The 12,100-nt window shown below is 42.9% G+C and overlaps 1 protein-coding gene across 2 annotated transcripts in view; it reads right to left on the reverse strand.

The window, feature by feature from the left end:
- Positions 1-12,100, reverse strand: part of LOC126458319 (uncharacterized) — a 328,599-nt gene that overhangs the window by 90,557 nt on the left and 225,942 nt on the right. The gene's annotated exons all lie outside the window — the stretch shown is intronic.

Consider the following 12,100-nt stretch of genomic DNA (forward strand, 5'->3'; position numbering starts at 1 on the left):
GGAGGTTTGCAGAAGATAGAGTAGCATGGAGAGCTGTGTCAAACAAGTCTTTGGACCGAAGACCACAACAACAATAACACCTATATATTTAGTTAAATTGACACCCTTTAGATTCGTGCAAAACACTAATTCCTTTAAGTATGCGTGTGAATGACCTTCTCGTTACGTAGATTTAATTGACCATCAGATTACGTGTCTGAGTGATTTTGCAATTTGTTCTGATCTTCTAATGACTTTACTAGACGGAAAAAAGAAACGATCATCTGCAGACAATGTAAGAGGTTCAAAATGGCTCTGAGGACTAGGGGCTTAATATCTTAGGTCATCAGTCTCCTAGAACTTAGAACTAGTTAAACCTAACCAACCTAAGGACATCACACTCATCTATGCCCAAGGCAGGATTCGAACCTGCGACCGTAGTAGTTCCGCGGTTCCGGACTGCAGCGCCTAGAACCGCACGGCCACCGCTGCCGGCTAATCTAAGAGGGCTCCTCAGATTATCTCATAAATCGTTTATGTGGATAAGGAACAGCAGACGGCCTATAACACTCACCTAGGGGACGCCATATATCACTTCTGTTATGCTGGGTCTCTATCCGTCGTTGATTGCGAACTGTGACCTTTCTGATAGCAACTCACGATGTAGTCGCAAAATTGAGAGGATACTCCATAGGCACACAATTTGATGTCTCTTGTGGGGAAAGGCGTCAAAAGACTTTTTGAAATCTAGAAAGCCGTTCGGAGTGGCCGAGCGGTTCTAGGCGCTACAGTCTGGAACTGCGCGACCGCTACGGCCGCAGGTTCGAATCCTGCCTCGGGCATGGATGTGTGTGATGTTCTTAGGTTAGTTAGGTTTAAGTAGTTCTAAGTTCTAGGGGACTGATGACCACGGCAGTTAAGTCCCATAGTGCTCAGAGCCATTTGAAGCATTTTTGAAATCTAGAAACATGGAATCTATTTGAGATCCCTTGTCGAGAGCACTCATTACTTCGTGGGAATAGAGAGCTAGTTGTGTTTCACAAGAACGGTATTTTCTGAAAAGGTGTTGACTGTCTTTCAACAGACCGTTTCCTTCGAGGTAATTAATAATGTTGGAGCACAGTATATGTTCCAAAATCTCATTGCAAATCGACTTCAGTGACAACGGGTGCGTAAGTCATGAGTTTACTTCTACATCCTTTTTTTAGCATTGTTATGACCTTTGCAATTTTCTGGTCTTTATTTCAATATTTGTTCCTTATAGTTACAATTTGGTAAAAATATCAATCAGCATTTCTTTTACATGTATTATTTATCTGCATTACCATGGCCTTACGTCAGCGTTGTGTAAGACCATGTGTTCTGTGTTGGTAGAAGCTCGTGGGTCTTTAGTCATGTTTTCACTGTACGAATTATGCTCTCGCCTTCTTCAAAGTGTGCCGTACCTAGAGAATCCTTAAGTGCCTCAAACAGATGGAAGTCCTAGGGCGCCAGGTCTGGACTATAGGGTATATGAGTCAATGAAGTCCAATCCAGTGGAACGGTGTGTTCCCGGATTCGGAGATTTGTGTGTGGGTGTGTGTTGTCGTGCTACAGCAAGATTTCGTTTGGATTACTGTCAGATCGAGCACGTCCGAAACGGTTCTAGTGTTTGTTCAAAATCTTCACCTCTGCTTCTGAATTAATGATTGACAACACATCCAAGAGAATTACACCATCACTATCTCAAAAGACTGTCATCATGACTTTACCAAAAGAATTAGCTGCCTTGACTTCCTTCTTTTTCGGTGTTTGCGGGTGGTGCCACATCGATGACTACCATTTTGTTTCCGTTTCAAAGTGGTGCATCCAGGTTTCGTCACTTCTTACAATGCTTGCCACAAAGGCTTCTCTATTGGCGTCAAATTCCTTCAGTAGTTCACATGAAATGAATCACTCTGCTACACGCTTAATTCCATTCACACCGTGTCTGGCGACGTTATTTCAACAGCAATTTCCATAAAATAAATATTTTAACGCTAATGACAGTGTAGAGGCTACGAACTCGTTAGCAATTTTTTTACAAGTCAAATCAGACACGCAAGCTCAGGAGAAAAAGATGCAAGTTCGTCATACTACATAGTCCCACAACAGATGATTATAGGCTACTAAGAATGTGGTGTCACCGCCAGACACCACACTTGCTAGGTGGTAGCTTTAAATCGGCCGCGGTCCATTAGTACATGTCGGACCCGCGTGTCGCCACTGTGTGATCGCAGACCGAGCGCCACCACAAGGCAGGTCTCGAGATACGGACTAGCACCCGCCCCAGTTGTACGGACGACTTTGCTAGCGACTACACTGACGAAGCCTCGCTCCTTTGCCGAGCAGATAGTTAGAATAGCCTTCAGCTAAGTCAATGGCTACGACCTAGCAAGGCGCCATTAGTAACATTGCATGTATCTAAAGAGTCTCACTTGTATCGCCACAATCTCCAGATGTACCAAAAGGATGGATTAAAGTTAAGTATTACAGAAGCTACGTACTTTTCTTTATAGCAATCATTACGTATCCTGTTTCAGACCTCACGCACCTTCTTTGGCTTAGCGCGTGCCTGTCGGCTTCCTCTCATTGTGTCTAGGCTGTCTTGTCTAGACACAACAAAGAAAACAGTGTACGTTGATTAAATATCGTGGTGAGGGTTCGATAGATGTGCTACAGCTGTTTCTGCAAAGTAGGCCAAGAGACTTTTCCCTGTTATCGCAAGAAGTGACGTAAGAGATAATTCTCAGCACCATTTACTTGTCTTGGAAATTCTCGATCGGGTGGTACAGTGCTTCGGACATCTGACTCGAACTGTAACTTTAATATGGGTGACAAAATTATCTTTCTTTCGAAAATTTATTTCATTGTGCCAGTTACGTCATGGCCTCTGCTAATGTGTACTGATTCCAAAGAAAAAAAAAACCGCTTTCCAGTTAGGAATTAGCAAACTATCCACCTTAGCATTGTAATGGCCCATATGGCTTGCGTTTCTCAGCTTTTCCATTCACATCTTATATGACTACAGATAAAGGCATGTTCAGTCATGAATTCGCTAGAACACTATTCCTTTAAAAAGCTTCTGAGCGCGTTGTTGTCTTACACCACTGCGACAGTTTAAAAGAGCATCACAACGTGTATATTTATAACTAGCGGCCAATTTGAAACGTCTAGGACCAAAGTGTGCAACCTATACCGGAAATGAAAATCTTACTGAGTAAATTTTTACAGAATTTTTTAAGGCCCAACCGTCTTACATTATCCCGTATCTCGTGTTAATCTAGCGCCCCCTGTGAACAAAGCGTGCAACAACTACATGGCCATCTACAATGAATGTTAACCACCTGAAGATGAGCACAAATATCTTGAAACGGCAATAGTCCAAATTAATACAGTTTTTGAAACATATATAACTGGTCACCGTCAGTCTAATGAAACCCGTACATGGTCTCTAATTCAGGTTCCGTAACGTCGAACTGATATTGTTGGTGTACCACGATCGGAAAACTTCAGAACCAAACGTTAGTGAGATCCCGAAATCTGGACAAAAACTTAGGTGAAGGCAAGCGCCACCGAGGGTTACTACAGATCACTCCAGCATATCTGTAATCGCGTAGTATTTTTCAGGTGACATTGGTTGTAATTAATTTCCCGGCCGCTCTGCTGGCGATTGGACTCGCTTAGATAGTAAAGGAGATGCGAACTTGGATGTGTAAGACGTCTGCTGCAGTGACGTCATGAGGCGTGGGCGGGGATGACGTCAGAGCAGAAAGGTACCTCTGCCAGCTGCGAGCCTCTGACTCGCCGAACGTCACCGCAAACCTACACGTTCTGATTCACTGTGCCCAGCAAGTCCAGGATGCGCATCGGGAACACACATCTCCCAACCGCGAGGTTGCACTTCGAATACATGCAGTTCCAAATCGGATAGACGTGGATCAAAAATTGAATGTAAAACTTAAATTTATCCGTGTTGTTGTTGCGATCTTCAGTCCTAAGACTGGTTTGAGACAGCTGTCCATGCTACTCTGTTCTGTGCAAGCCTCTTCATCTCCGACCGCGCGACTGCTACGGTCGCAGGTTCGAATCCTGCCTCGGGCATGTATGTGTGTGATGCCCTTAGATTTAATTAGTTCTAAGTTTTAGGGGACTGATGACCTCAGATGTTAAGTCCCATAGTGCTCAGAGCCATTTTCTTCATCTCCGAGTAACATTCCAACCTGCATCCTTTTGAATTTGCTTACTGTATTCATCTCTTGGTCCGCTTCAACGACCCTTACCCTCCACACTTCCCTCCAATGCTAAACTGGCGATCCCTTGATGTCTCAGTATGTGTTCTATCCCTCGATCCTTTCTTCTAAGCAGATTGTGCCACATTTTTTTTCTCCCCATTCTATTCAGTACCTTACTTACGTGATCTACCCAAGTAATCTTCAGTATTCTTCTGTAGCACCATATTTCAAAAGCTTCTATTAACTTTTTATCAAAACTGTTTATCGTCCACGTTTCATTTCCATACACAGCTACACTCCAGACAAATACCTTAGGAAAAGGCTTCTTAACAAATCTATACAGATTTCTCTTATTCAGAAATGCTTTTTTTGCCATTGCCAGTCTACATTTTATATACTCTCTATACTTGGCCCATCATCAGTTATATTGCTGTCCAAATAGCAGAACTCATCTATTACTTTAAGTGCCTTGTTTCCTAAAATAATTCCCTCAGTATCACCTGATTTAATTCACCACATCTCATTATCCTTGTTTCGCTTTTCGTGGTGTTCATCTTATATCCTCGTTTCAAGTCGTTTGCTGTCTCTGACAGAATTACAATGTCATCGCCAAACCACAAAGTTTTTTTTCTTTTACCTGAACTTTAATTCCTACTCCAACTTTTTTTTAGTTTCCTTTACTGCTTGCTCAGAGTAAGGATTGAATAACATTGTGAATAGGCTACAACCCTGTCTCAACTCCTTCTCAGCCACTGCGTCCCTTTCATGCCCCTCGATTTTTACAACTTCCGTCTGGTTTCTGTGCACTTTGTAAATAGCGTTTCGCTTCCTGCTTTTTACCTACGCTACCGTCAAAATTTCAAAGAGTGAGTTCCAGTCAACATTGTCAAAAGCTTTGTCTAAGTCTACGAATGCTGTAAAGATAGGTTTGCTTAACCTATATTCTAAGGTAGGATCGGTGTTGCCTCACCTGTTCGTACATTTTTCCAGTATGCCAACTGATCTTCCCCGAGGTTGGCTTCTACCAGTTTTCCATTCTTCTGTAACGAATTCGCGTTAATATTATGCAACCATCGCTTATTATACTGATAGTTCGGTAATTTTGATACCTGTCAGCAACTGCTGTCTTTGGATTTGAAAATATTACATTCTTCTTGAAGTTTGAGGGTATTTCGCCAGTGCCATACATATTTCACGACGGATGGAAGAGTTTTGTTATGACTGGCTCTCCTAAGGCTATCAGTAGTTCTGACGGAGTGTCATCTACTCCCGGAGTCTTATTTCGACGTAGGTCAGATTCTCGCATTATCATATCTCTACCTCACGTCCATCTACGTCCTCTTCCATTTCTATAATACTGCCTTCAAATTTACCTCCCATGTATAGATCCTCTATATACTCCTTTCACTTCCAGCTTTCCCAGAATTACTTAGGACTGGTTTTCTCTCTGAGCTCCTGCTATTCAAATAGCTGCTGTTCTTTCCTCCAAAGGCCTCTTTAATTTTCCTGTAGGCGGACTCTATCTTTCCCCTAGTGAAATATACTTCTAAATTCTGATCCATGTTATCCTTTGTCTATATTACAGTGAAAATTACTGAGGTCTGTAACTATATTATAAAATTTACAAAACTTCACATTTATTTTACTTTAGTCACTTTTTATTCCCGATCATACTTCACCATGACATGTTTTGACATTTTTCTGCTGTCTTCAGGAGCGTGAATGTTTCTCCCGCTTATGCCAGTTAGATTAAGACGCGAAACTTCGTTCCTGATCCTAAAATTTATTTATATTTTTCTGCGATATTAAAATTTGCGGTCAGAGCTGACATCTTTATTTTCTCATGCCACTAACCGGCCACATCTTGTGCTATTAGCTGCAACTGTATTTTTAGAAAAGATTAGCACAAAGAAAAAAAGCACATGGCAAAAACAGAAGGTGCGACCAAGCTCGTTATCTGGCAGGTTGATGCTGTGGTAGCTCTTTTGTACTCAGCTAGCTGTCAGTCACTTTATTATTCTGATCAGATATACAGTTCTTTCCCATACCTCTTTTCTGTTACTACTGTCGATTTAATTTTTTGTATTTCTCTGCACCACCGACTTTCAGCTACTTCCAGCTACTTCCAACTTCTCCGTTTTCCTCATGGCCCACATTCAGTTTTATGCAATGATTCTTATCAGACAAGCAGTTCCAGAAATATGCAGACCTCTGAAAAGATAACGTCTGGATGAAATTCTCATTGATTCTCCAAACCGTAATTATGATATTTATTAATATTTAAAAGATATTTTCGTTTTGTTATAGTGAACTTACAGCAAACCGCGCCAAAGACATATCTGTCTTTCGCTCTAAATAGACTAGTCAGCATCTATTTCGAGGGGGAAAAAACTGGCATTCTAAGTGGAAAAGTGGTAGGAGGCGTACAGGTCAGAGATTTATGATAGAATCAAATACCTCGGTGAGGTAGTGGGTTATTTATTTAGAATTAAAAAACATGGAAATTTGGATTCAGCATCTTCTCGACTAAGAGATCATTAGAAATGGAGCACAAACTTTGCATTGGAAAAGGATGGGGAACGAGATTGGCCCCGTCCTATTGAAAGGAACCATCAAAAGATTTGACTTAACCGATTCAGGGAAAGTACGGAAAACCTAAATATGAATGTGCAGACACAGGTATGGACCCCACTCCCGAAGACGAGACGAGTGCCTTAACCATTGCACTATTTCACTCGATATGTTGAGGGTACGCGGTGTGTGTGTGTGTGTGTGTGTGTGTGTGTGTGTGTGTGTGTGTGTGTGTGTGTGCATGATCCACAATATTCGGTGTTATCTTGGGATAAGGTTCGTTTACAACTGGATTACTTGAAAAAATGATATTGGTTAAAAAACATGTATCCTAAATACGACTAAATTAATATCGTCATCCAATTTTTTTTCGTATCCTTTGTTAATCTCTTCCATGCTATAATCGCTGTTCTCAATTCGGGCTACGTACATATCTTAAATTTCAGTTTCCAGTGCATACATAGTCCTCATTTCTCTTTTTCTTATGTTACCATATTGGCTGTCTCTGAGAGATTTGGCAAATACGTACGTAATCATATGTTAGACTTTCCCTTCCGATTGCTTTGTTGTTTAGAGCACTAAATAAGGAACACTTTCCGTGGTGTACATTTATGAACTAATTCTGCATAAAGAGGAAAGCGCCACAAGCTACCATTTACAGTTACAATTGCTGCTCTAATGACCCTAGTAGTCGAAAAATAGGGCTGTAAATATCGTACCGTACGTATCCGGTATTGTCGAGACACATACCCGTCACAAAGTATTCGTTTCTCGTTGCTTTCGTCACTGAACGTCATTACGTATAAATATTCTTTTTTCGTTAATTTATTAATTTGTTGAGAATCCTCCTCTGAATGAGTGTGATTGTCTACACAAATCACACGTTGCTTTATTTCTTGGCTCTTTTGTTTAAAAAATCAGTCTGCTTTTCTGATGCTACGTGATGATTGCGTTACTCAACGAAACATGTGCTACATTACCATTAATATTGTCAAGTGAATAGTTTAATGAGTAGTTGTAAAATAGAATCTCTGCATTCGGCTCAGACAGTAATTTAATCATCCAGTCGAACAGAACTTCTTGTCAGCTTCATAGGCTGGTCGAACTAATTGTTGTCAGAGACGTAGATTTCCCGCACTCTATCTGTTGCTCGCGCACAATATTTGGTTTCAAGGGACACAGCAGATGAAATCTAGGGAACCGGAAGGAATACGAATACTCCCGACTCAGACGGAGCCGGACATGAACTGCATGCGGGAAAGTGGTGAGAGGGGAAATGTATTAGGTACTCCTTGTTGATACAGACTTGGCACGCTGAGAACAAGAAATTGTAGGAATACGAGAAGTGCCGAGTCGAGACGAACTGCATATGGAGAATATGATAGTCGTGGAATGAAACATTTCCGTCACTCCCAAGCCCACTGAGCGTAACCAAGTGGAGGAATACGAAAACTATAGTGTCGTCTCGAGTCGAACAGAACTGCGTGCGGGGAAGAAACTATGCGCGTAACGAATAGTTTCAGGCACAAACGTAACGGTACTTCGAGGCTCGCGGCACTTCCGTTGCAACAGTAACGAATACATACGATATCCAACACTATCTACTAGGTCATTTATATAAATTGTGAAAAGCAATGGTCCCATAACACTCCCCTGTGGCACGCCAGAGGTTACTTTAACGTCTGTAGACGTCTCTCCATTGATAACAACATGCTGTGTTCTGTTTGCTAAAAAACTCTTCAATCCAGCCACACAGCTGGTCTGATATTCCGTAGGCTCTTACTTTGTTTATCAGGCGACAAACAAAGTAAGAGCCTACGGAATATCAGACCAGCTGTGTGGCTGGATTGAAGAGTTTTTAGCAAACAGAACACAGCATGTTATTATCAATGGAGAGACGTCTACAGACGTTAAAGTAACCTCTGGCGTGCCACAGGGGAGTGTTATGGGACCATTGCTTTTCACAATATATGTAAATGACTTAGTAGATAATGTCGGAAGTTCCATGCGGCTTTTCGCGGATGATGCTGTAGTATACGGAGAAGTTGCAGCATTAGAAAATTGCAGCGAAATGCAGGAAGATCTGCAGCGGATAGGCACTTGGTGCAGGGAGTGGCAGCTGACCCTTAACGTAGACAAATGTAATGTATTGCGAATACATAGAAAGAAGGATCCTTTATTGTATTATTATATGATAGTGGAACAAACACTGGTAGCAGTTACTACTGTAAAATATCTGGGAGTATGCGTGCGGAATGATTTGTAGTGGAATGATCATATAAAATTAATTGTTGGTAAGGCGGGTACCAGGGTGAGATTCATTGGGAGAGTCCTTAGAAAATGTAGTCCATCAACAAAGGAGGTGGCTTACAAACAACTCGTTCGACCTATACTTGAGTATTGCTCATCAGTGTGGGATCCGTACCAGATCGGGTTGACAGAGGAGATAGAGAACTTCCAAAGAAGAGCGGCGCGTTTCGTCACAGGGTTATTTGGTAAGCGTGATAGCGTTACGGAGATGTTTAACAAACTCAAGTGGCAGACTCTGCAAGAGAGGCGCTCTGCATCGCGGTGTAGCTTGCTCACCAGGTTTCGAGACGGTGCGTTTCTGGATGAGGTATCGAATATATTGCTTCCCCCTACTTATACCTCCCGAGGAGATCACGAATGTAAAATTAGAGAGATTAGAGCGCGCACGGAGGCTTTCAGACAGTCGTTCTTCCCGCGAACCATACGCGACTGGAACAGGAAAGGGAGGTAATGACAGTGGCACGTAAAGTGCCCTCCGCCACACACCGTTGGGTGGCTTGCGGAGTATAAATATAGATGTGGATGTAGATCTACTGACAAGTCACAAAACATGTACACCCTGTGACGACAGCCGGGTAATGTCAGGCGTCTGTGAGTTGCGCTGGATCGTGGTGCGAGGTGACCTGCCCGAAGTAACGGTGCGCAGCTGCAAATTAAAACACGTGGCCCGTCTGATTGGCAACGGCCTCGAATACCTTATGGGGCTGCCGGGTGCCTTCTGAGCCGTCAATGTACCGTAGTACATACATCACGAGCCGTACGCTGCTTGCTTCCTGCACCGATTAGCCGCAGTAAAACGCCATTCATTTAACATTGTAACAGTATTCTTCCGTTATAAAACGGTGGTGTTTGTAGAATGTCGACTTGGATATAAGTACTGTACGTCGATCAGGTCGTCGTCACTACATTTCTCTGAATGCGAAGCCATGAGTATTTCTGCCAAAAAAGGCAACTCACAAATAATCTAATACTATTTCTTTATATGTCATCAGTCTTCAAGAGTAGTTGGTACAGTTCTCCGAGTTGTTTTTTCTCAATCATGTGATGTCTACACATCGGTGTACCGACTACAGCATTTTCTTCCAAATCTACATACATACTCCTCAAGCCACGATACGGTGCTTGGCGGAGGGTACCTTGTACGAGAGGACTTCAAAGTTACACTTTATTATGGCAGTTCAAGTAACTTTTGTAGAATGCTTCACTACACTTGAATGTGACACAGATACATGATATAATTTTTCAACATTGTCTGTAGACAACGGTCGGAAAGTCCTGTCGATCGTTCCTTGACCATACAGATCCACTCCTTGGTCACTGGGCCATTCGAGAATCGCTGTGTGAACGCTCTCGTCGGTCGAAAATTTATTTCCCCCAGATGTTCTTTCAGCTTGCGAAGATCTGGACTGTATGGCGGATCGCCATCACCCACGCCTGTACGGCCTTCGTCAAATTATTGGCACCATCTTACTGTGGCTGGTAGCGATGTTGCATTTGATCCATATAGCGCCACAGTTTCAGTGTAAATCTGTGTGCATTGTGGACGTCTTGCCCTCAAGATGCGTACTGTCTCACGTACTTCAGCTGTGGAGTACTTTTCCAATTGCTGTGACATTTCGCTCCCTCATGTGCTGCACCAGCACAGCAGGGAACTGTCCCTGCATGAAACCCGGAACATGTACTGTCATCTGACCATGCTCCACTCTTGTTACGCGTGGGACGAGATGTTAACGTACTCTCTGAACTCCACACCTATTACTGCTAGTCATTGTCTTTTTTATCCAACTGGCAAATGGAGCGACGGAAGCACGACTGTTTGTACTTCTCTGTACGAGCCCTGATTTCCTTTGTTTCGCAGCCGTTAGCGCGAGATGTACGTTGGTGGCAGTAGATTCGTTCTGCAGTCAGCCGCAAATGCCTGTCCTCTGAATTTTCTCAACAGTGTTTCGCCGAAAGAACCTCTTCTACCCTCCATGGATTCTCATTTGAATTCACGGAGCATCCCGTAATACTGGCCTGTGGATCGAACCTACCAGTAACTAATGTCCCAGTAGGCATCTGAATTCCTTCGGTGTCACTATTCATCCCCATTTGATGGGAATCTCGAACACCCGAGCAGCACTCAAGAAAGGGTCGCACTTGGATGTGTCTAGCAAAAAAAAAAAAAAAAAAAAAGGCTCTGAGCACTATGGGACTTAACATCTGAGGTCATCAGTCCCCTAGAACTTAGAACTACTTAAACCTAACTAACCTAAGGACATCACACACAACCATGCCCGAGGCAGGATTCGAACCTGCGACCGTAGCGGTCGCGCGGTTCCAGACTGAAGCGCCTAGAATCGCTCATGTGTCTAGCAGTACACTACTACGAGACTGGAATAGAAGAGAGAACCTAGAGGTGCTCAGAGTACCCTCCGCCACACACCGTCAGGTGGCTTGCGGAGTATGGATGTAGATGTAGATGTAGAAATACTATATCATGCGTGCATACAATGAGGTGACACAAGTCGTGGAATACTTCCTAATATCGTGTCGGAGCTCCTTCTGACTGATGTAGTGTAGCAACTCGACGTGGAATGGACTCAATATATCGTTGGAAATCCTCTGCAGAAATATTCAGGCAACTGCCTCTACAGCCGTCCGTAATTGCAAAAGTGTTGCCTCTCGATTATGTCCCATAGATGTTCAATGGGATTCATGTCGGGCGATCTGGATGTCCAAATCATTCGCTCTAGTTGTCCACAATGTCCTTCAAACCAATCCCGAACAACTATGGCGTAGTGACATAACGCATTGTCATCTACAAAAATTCTACCGTTGTTTGGAAACACGACGTCCATGAATGGCTGCAAGTGGTCTCCAAGTAGCCGACGATACCCATTTCCATATGAAGATGGTATCTGTTCCTTCGGACATGTGCGAAAGAGCAGACACCGTCTTCACATAGTTAAGGTTCAAAACGTGTGTGAAATCCTATGGGACTTAAC

Source organism: Schistocerca serialis, chromosome 2, assembly GCF_023864345.2.
Source record: "Schistocerca serialis cubense isolate TAMUIC-IGC-003099 chromosome 2, iqSchSeri2.2, whole genome shotgun sequence".
In the NCBI taxonomy this organism is placed as follows: Eukaryota; Metazoa; Arthropoda; class Insecta; order Orthoptera; family Acrididae; genus Schistocerca; species Schistocerca serialis.